We start from the raw sequence: 8,385 nt of genomic DNA on the forward strand, positions 1-8,385 counted from the left end.
TGGACTGCAGCAGTGTGAGCGAGCAGCTCAATGCCACCTTCTTGAAGGCAGCTAGGGACGGGCAATAAATGCTGGCCAAGCCAGCAACACCCAGGTCACAAATGAATTCAAAAAACCGAGAATTAGAATAAGGACTAGAATTAGATTTAGGTTTTATTGTCACGTGTACTCAAGTACAAAAGTACAGAAGTCCAGTGAAAAGTTTACAATATCAGCACACACAGCGACATCTTAGGCACAAAGGCACCTAGTTATAAATCTTAGGTACTAACATAGATCCGGTACAGAAATAGAGAAGTAAAGAAAAATGCTGAAAGTTCTACATTACAGTTCTTCATAGTATAAATTAGGAAAATAAAGTTAAAAGATAAACATTACAGTCCTTCTGTAGCCACGCTGGGGGCTTTCCAGACGTGGTCTCATTCTCCCTTACACTGGGCTGACCCCAGCCACACTTGCAAACCGTTGCTCGCCATCTGCGCCAGGCTGACTACGCCAGGCCCCAGTCCGCCCAACGCCCTGCTTCAGGCCTCCAACCCACCTGCTGCTCCGTTCCACTCTGGGCCTACCAACCACTGGCAGTCTGCTCCTATCCAGGGTCTCAGCTGCTGCAACACTCCGATGCCGCCACTGCCGCTCTCTCCACGAGCTAAGTTAAAAAAAAACTAAAATAATTAAGAAAGGGAAGAGCAGGAAAAGGAAAAGGAATTGCAAGGGTGATGTGTAATGACAGCTTACACTGTTGAGTGCTGGCTATCGGAGACATTTACAATAAAATAGGCCACAGAGAATGGATCATCCACCATCTGTACTGCATTTCCAGAATGTAAAGGAGCTGCATTCACAGTCGAATGAACCACGATGTAGCTCAAGATTTACATTGATACAGTTTAGCACCGACAACAAAACTTCTGTAGCACCTTAACGGAAAACAGAAGCCTCCTTTGATGCTTCACGTTAGATGCTGAACTGCACAAGGAGATAATCAGACTGATGGCCAAAACTAGGTCCACTGGCAGCTTTTTAAGGGATGTTGAAAAGGTGGAAAGTGAAGCCGAGAGAGACAGGGTAGGAATTTCAGGGATGAGACAAGGAAGGTTTAGCCACCTACAATGAGTTGAAGAGAGTGGGTGATGTATTGACGGTGAGCATTGGATCAATACAACAATTTCAGATGGTTGCAGGAGGGGTTACAGAGAAGGATTGCTGTATTAACTGTAGAAATAATGAAATAATTATTCAAGAAAAACTTATTGAAACGTTATCGAGCTTAGGCAATTTTGCTCCATTTTGACAGGATCCGTAGGTTTAACACTAGCAAGGAGAATGCAGTATCTCAGGTCAAGGTGAGAGTTAAAAAAGTGCTCAGAGACATGACACATTCATAAGTATTAAGTAGCCAGAGGGTGAAAATCCACTGAAGACTCTGAGCTAACAGAGAGTCTGCAGGATTTGGAGTTGGTAAAGCGACGACTGGCCAAAATAAGTGGAGAAATTGATTAAGGCTTACAAACAGGGATGTATATTGTGATACATGACTAAGCCACACCCGTTAATTGCGATACACACAAATATCATGCTTCCTGCTCAGTTAAATGATATCTGCCTGCAGCTCAGTACTAAACAAGTTGAGTGGCTTGGGTACGAAAGTTTGAAAACGCCCCACATCATTTAAGGTTATAGCCTGCACTACTTAAAGGCATCTTGTACCACTTTAAAGAGAGGCTGCAGCTGGTGTTGAGGAAGAGCATCTGACAAGCAAAGTAAGGGGCAAAAGCAGAAGCAAGACCACTGTTAACACATTCAACGACAACAGGATCAACTGGTGTCTCTGCTGTACAAAGATGTTAGGGTCTGAGAGGGCTTATGGCCAATCTCATATGGGCTCAGGCAGGAGAACAGCTGTGGACCTCAGAGGAGATAGACATACCCCCTTGGTCTCCCTCATAGGAATATCGTTTATCACACCATTGTAACTTGTACCTAATTGTTACCATGCAATAAACTACATTTTGTTTAAGACAAATGCCTCCTCTTGTTAGACTAATAGGTGATATTCCTCTACCAGATTGGATTTTAGATCCCAGCCTAATAAAAGGATGGTGGCAACAAATCAATCTGACACGTCCTTCACTGAGATGACTGTGATGAGGATCCATCAGACAACAAGTCCAGGATTTCTGCAGTTTAAAACGGCGATATGTCGGAGTTTCGAGCTTAGGATTTCATCAGTTTAATAAGGTGAGATTTCAGGATTTCTGCAGTTTAAAAAGGCAAGATTTCGGGATTTCAAGTCCAGGATTCCAGCAGTTTAAAAAGGTAGAATTTCGGGAGATCAAGTCTGGGATTTCAGCTGTTTAATAAGGCAAGAGTTATGACGTGAGGTGGCAAGATATACTGATGATCTGCAATTATCGCACTGTAATATTTAGTTCGCTCCGATAACAAATATAAGATGTGGGTCATGTAGTACTGAAGAATTCAAAGAACTTTAATTACACCTCCAGATATTTACATAAGTACATTACAATCTCAGGCATTTGCATGTCTGGGTTCAAGCTAAGCAATTTGATGCACTGCAACACACATCCCTCAGTATGTCATGCTGCCAGAGGACGGAGCTCAGTAAGTTGGAGACTGAGCTTTATACCAATAGCTCACATGCCATAGTAAGGTGATGACAGCCTGAACATGCTCCTTAAAGGTATATTTCAAATTTGTGGCAAGATATAACACAATAAACTTGGGATTTCAGCTATTTAAAAGATGAGGGTTTGGGATTTCAGTTTTAAGTTGGGAATTGACTGTGTTTAGTAGAAAAGTCCAATGACAATATCACAGAATTCATTGACAAGTAACTGTTGTTAGCAAGTGTCTGTAAATTGCACTAAGGGCAATTTAACATGGCCAGTCCACCTAACCTGCACATCTCTGGACTGTGACAGGAAACCCACACAAACACAGGGGGAACGTGCAAACTCCACACAGACAGTCACCCAAGGATAGAATTGAACCCAGGTCTCCAGCGCTGTGATACAGTAGTGCTAACCACTGAGCCACTATGCTGCCCTACTGACACACTTAAAGCAGAAGGGCTAAGATTAAGAAGTACAGGTCTTGTCTGACTCCCTTCCCCTGCAGACTAAAGTACTAATGGGAAATAACACCACAAGATCATATGAATATTGGAACAGAGAGCTTAGGAGTAGGTTTAAGCTATTTAGCCTTTTGAACCTATTCCTCCATTTGATAAAATCATGGTTAATCTAGCTGTGATCTCAACTGTACTTTCCTGGCTGCCCTCATTAGCCTTAACTCCCTTGTCTATCAAACATTTATCTAATCCAGCCTTGAATTAATTAAATGACCTGACCTCCTACACTTTCTGGAATAGTGAATTCCCAGAGACTGACAACTCTCTGAGAGAAAAAAAATCATCTCCTGATATTCTTACAAAGAAGGCCTCTCATATTTAGTCTATGGCTACAAGTAGTAGTGTTCTCCACAAGAGGAAACATCTCTGTATCTGCTCTGTCAAGACACCTCAGGATCTCTTATGTAGGATTCAACATCTCATGTATTGATCCATAGTTACAATGAGCCAATCATATTTCTCACTGATGCCTCCAATTCCTATTCTCAAACTCACTATTCAGAAAGGGAGCAATGTTTTATTAACTTGACCAATTTAATTAACCAATGTGAATAATTTCATCTAATCGTTCTGTAGGAGAAAGAAATATTGCAAATACTCGAGTCATTAGACAGAAATTATTGACGTTTGATTTTTACCTGGAAGTTTGAACACATGGACATAATACGGTATGATGAGTTGAGTAATGAGGTAAGTGTATTTAAAATAAAAAAGAGATCTATTAATTAAGCAAATCAAACTCAAATTAAAGAGTGACCTAAAAGCAACTTTAAAATCATGAAAAGGTTTGGATACAGCAGAATGTTTCCTGTTATGAGAAATAGCTTAACAAAGTAATCTAGGCCAGTCACCAAGAAATCTAACAGACAATTCAGAAGAAGCCTCTTCACTCAAAAAGTGGTGAGAATGTGGAACTAGTTGCCATGGAGAGTGATTGAAATGAACAGCATAGATGTACTTAAGTGGGGGAGGAGAGGATTTGACAAGCAAATGAGAGTAAAAGAGAAGGAATAAATGCTTCTTTTTTTGAGTGGCAATGAGTAACTGTTGGGGTACTGCAGGGATCAGTGCTTGGGCCCCAGCAATTAACTATATGTTTAGATGAGGGAACAAAATGTAATATCTCCCAAGTTTACTGATGACACAAAGCTGGGTGGGGCTAGATATAATTCTTAGAGCTAAAGGGATCAAAAGGTATGGGGAGAAAGCGGGAACAGGGTGTTGAGTTGGATGATCAGCCATGATCGTATTAAATGGTGGAGCAGACTTGATGGGCTGAATGGCCTACTCCTACTTTCTATGTCTATGTTTTATGAGAGGGAAGGAAAAGAAGGTTAGATTTAGATGAAGAAAGAGAGGATGCTCAAGTGGTAACATAATTGCTGGCACGACTGATTGGGCCTGTTTCTGTTCTATTTATCAATCTTCCTTTCATCTCCTGCACCAACATGTCTCCATCTGATTCAACAGTGTCTTGACACAAAATATTCAAAATCTCCTTGAGCGCCAGATACAGAGTGAGGATAAACAGCCTTTCAATGCTGGAGTTTCACTAAGTATCACCCAATCGAAGAGGTACACTTTATAGATGAGAGATGAATTGTCTCTTTTTCCACTTAGATCTTCAAAAACACATTTACTGTTTCTCTCTCAAGCACTCAGATATGGATTGGACAAATGAAGGAAAGCTATAAAGAATTAGTGACACAGCATCTGCTGGGGATAACCCACCAGAAATGGCCGATGTATTATTCAAACGTATCCAGACAGTGTTGTACACAGTGTTCTGCCTCATTTTTTCATGTCATTTCTGGTTCTTAACCTCCCTGAATCAACTTTGGCCCCGCAATGATCTCAATCACACAACAGGTTCCACCTCCTCTTCACTGACTGACCCCACTGCACCACGTGACCGTACAATATAGCTCAGCATATTTGTTTTCCCATCCACGGGTGACCTTTTAAATAGAGCCCCATGCACGGACGTGAGACACCACAGAGGCCAGGATGTGAGGCCACCACAGACCCTTCATCCAACCTGTTCATGCTGACCAGATATCCTAAATTAATCTAGTCCCATTTGCCAGCATTTGGCCCATATCCCTCTAAACTCTTCCTATTCATATATTCAATATATACCCAGCTCAATGAAGTGGGAGAGGGATGGAAATTCTCACTTCCTAAATGCTTAAAGAACATAAGATATAGGAGCAGAATTAGGCCATTCAGCCCATTGAGTCTGCTCCTTCATTCGATCATGTCCACTGGGGGAAATGTTAAACTGGGGCAAGCTGGACAATGGGAGCAAGTTCAGCCCCAACATTTACAATGGGTCATAGGTAGCAGACCCTTAGTGTATAATCCAGCCCTAGGGTTTTCTTGCATTGCCTCAAAGTGATGCACTTTGTTACTAGTTCCCTTGACAAAAAGCAGGCACTTAAGATGTGAAGACGTTGTGGGTTGTCACAGGAGCATTAGGGCTTAAAAACTAACTCCAGTCACTGAGAAATATGGCCAGGCTCATTTAGATGCCGATATTTTAGATCTTTGACATTTTGTCTCACTGCGCAATTCAAGTACAAACATCTCGTGGAATTTAATCAAATATTTGTTTCATTGGTAACTCTCATAATCTAATGAGTATGTAAAGTTGTTTAGTGCTGTTTGTTTGCTGGAAAGCACTTAGCGATGAAGAGCAGCAAGAATGTGGAATGTGCTGTCAAAAATAGTGTTGAAGCAAATGGCATTAGCGGACCGGTGGTCATGCTAGGTAAACAGATGAAAGAGAAAGGAACAGGATACTCTGAGGATAGAATGACATGAAGGATAGGAGTAAGGTCATGAGGAACATAAACAGCAGCATGGAGCAGTGGGGATGAATGGAATAAATTTCTGTCTCTGTGCCATACATTCTATGCAACTTGATTAGTTAATATGGAGAGTCTTTCAGAAATGTCTGAAGAGTGGTCATTGGGCTAGATTAAGTTCATGAAAGTCAGGAATAGAGCAATCCTTCAGCTCAATGGTGATATCATTTGCTATTTTCTACTTACTAGGAAATAGCTTAATTCAATAGCTACTGTGTATTCTAGACCATTTCCCTGCCACTGCCACCTCCCCTGTCTAGTGGGTGGAAAAGATCCCACATCACAATTTGAAGAAAAGCAGAAGAATTTTTCCCTGACCTCTTAGCCAAACGATATCACTTATGAGAAAGAACAAATTTCAGAGATATGTGACACTGAGTGGGTGAAAGTTATGGCACAGATTGAATTAGAACAGAGGGGCTGAATGGCCTACAGTTGTAGCTGCGTTCAATTAGTGCATACATTGAGATTGCAGGACCGGGACAGTCACTAACAGTGCCCAGTTCAGATGGGGAAGCTTGATGCCAAAAATAGCTTCCCGATGATACATGTTTCTCTTTGAACTGATTTCATTTTTAGCTCATGATCTCAGAAAAACAGCAGACAACAGCTGGGAATTTCGCCCTTGGCCACTCCTGACATCCATGGGCAAAATCGGCCTCCTCCACCACCCAAAAGGCCATCGTTCCCTGGCCAGGCAGTTGGGTGTAAAATATCCTGACACATCCATGTTCAAGGAACACAGAAATGGAAAGAAAAACAGAAATTGCTGGAAAAGCTCAGCAGGTTTGATTCAGAACTGTTCTGGAAAAGGGTCACTGGACCCAAACCTTAACTCTGATTTCTCTCCACAGATGCTGCCAGACCTCCACGAACAGTGGGAACGATCCTGATTGAACAGCATATAATGAATTGAATTTATAGTGATGGAACCAGATGCAATGAGCAACTATGACAATCCTTCTTTTCTCCAAGCAATGGTGACTTGTGGAAAACAACCTCCATCCTCGAATTTCTGTCATTCTCGTAAAGGATGTGGAACACTAATCAGCTGATCTGCTTCAATGAGGAGAATACTAGTCATTGAATGTTGCCATTCGTTCAAATTTGTTTCCAGTATGTCTTTGAGGAAAGCAGCAGAAAGCCTATAAAAAGCTGATACATCATAGCAGCTTTGAATTTGGGAGGAAGGAAGATTTGTACTTTATCAGCTGTCATCTCCTCAGGGCAGTCCAAGGCATTTTACAGCAAAGGAAGTGCTTTTTGAACTTCAGTTGCTGCTGTAAAAAGAGGAAACAAAGCAGCCAATCTGCACACAGCAAGATCCCACAAACAGTAACATAAAAAAAATTTGATAATCTGCATTTTGTACTACAATTCTGATGGGAGGAATGCATTGGTAATAAAGGCCCACTACTCCATGAGCCTAAAATTAGTAGAAATGTTTTAATTCAGTCACCAAATTGTTTCACTTTATTAATGACTATCCAGAATAAAAGAGTCTTTCACCAGGCCTGTAATTAACTCACCAATAATTTGATTATTAGATATGTGTCAAATGTATTAAAAATTTGTCAAAATGTGTCTTTAAACAAGTGAAGAAATGTTTGAACAACTGGTTATATTCCAGATTTAAACAATATGCCCTTAATCGCAGGGAAACACATTTACACAACAAAAGGGATGACACAGTTCTGCAGAGATGATATGGGTTTTAAAGATAAAAAGTTAAAAAATTGTAAAATAAACCCTGAGGCCCAGAGGTCTGAATTCAAAAGATGGAATGACACAACTTCTCATAATTCACCAGGTTTCCTGTCAATGGCATTGAAATGCTGTTCACCAGAGAATGATGGAAAATCCTCAGATTAGACTTCAGCTCAGATGGAAATTTGATTAGATTTAGGTCTTTGAATCAAAGTAATAGTTCAGCTTTCAGGGTTTTGAGGTAGTCAGAGATACTGATATTTGGGAACTTTCCCTGCGTCCCATCTGGAGTCTCACAGTTTGCAGATAATATGAATACTATCTAAAATAGATTATATTCACTGAGAGAGATCTGTGCAGCTAGTTCTAATGTAAGGTTTACTCTTACTGTTTAGGAGAAACAGACTTGCTTGCTGCACACTTTGCAGGTTTTTGTTTGACTGTCACACATAGGTCCTGGAAAATCAGGAATCAACTCCAGAAGAGTGTTGCTAAGCAACCTTCAACAGATAGGGACAACAAGGTGCAGGGCTGGATGAACACAGCAGGCCGAGCAGCATCATAGGAGCAGAAAGGCTGACGTTTCGGGCCTAGACCCTTCATCTGAAAAGGGGGAGGGGAAGGGGGTTCTGAAATAAATAGGGAGAGAGTGGGAGG

The sequence above is a fragment of the Rhincodon typus genome, chromosome 7 (assembly GCF_021869965.1).
Source record: "Rhincodon typus isolate 14 chromosome 7, sRhiTyp1.1, whole genome shotgun sequence".
NCBI classification, from domain to species: Eukaryota; Metazoa; Chordata; class Chondrichthyes; order Orectolobiformes; family Rhincodontidae; genus Rhincodon; species Rhincodon typus.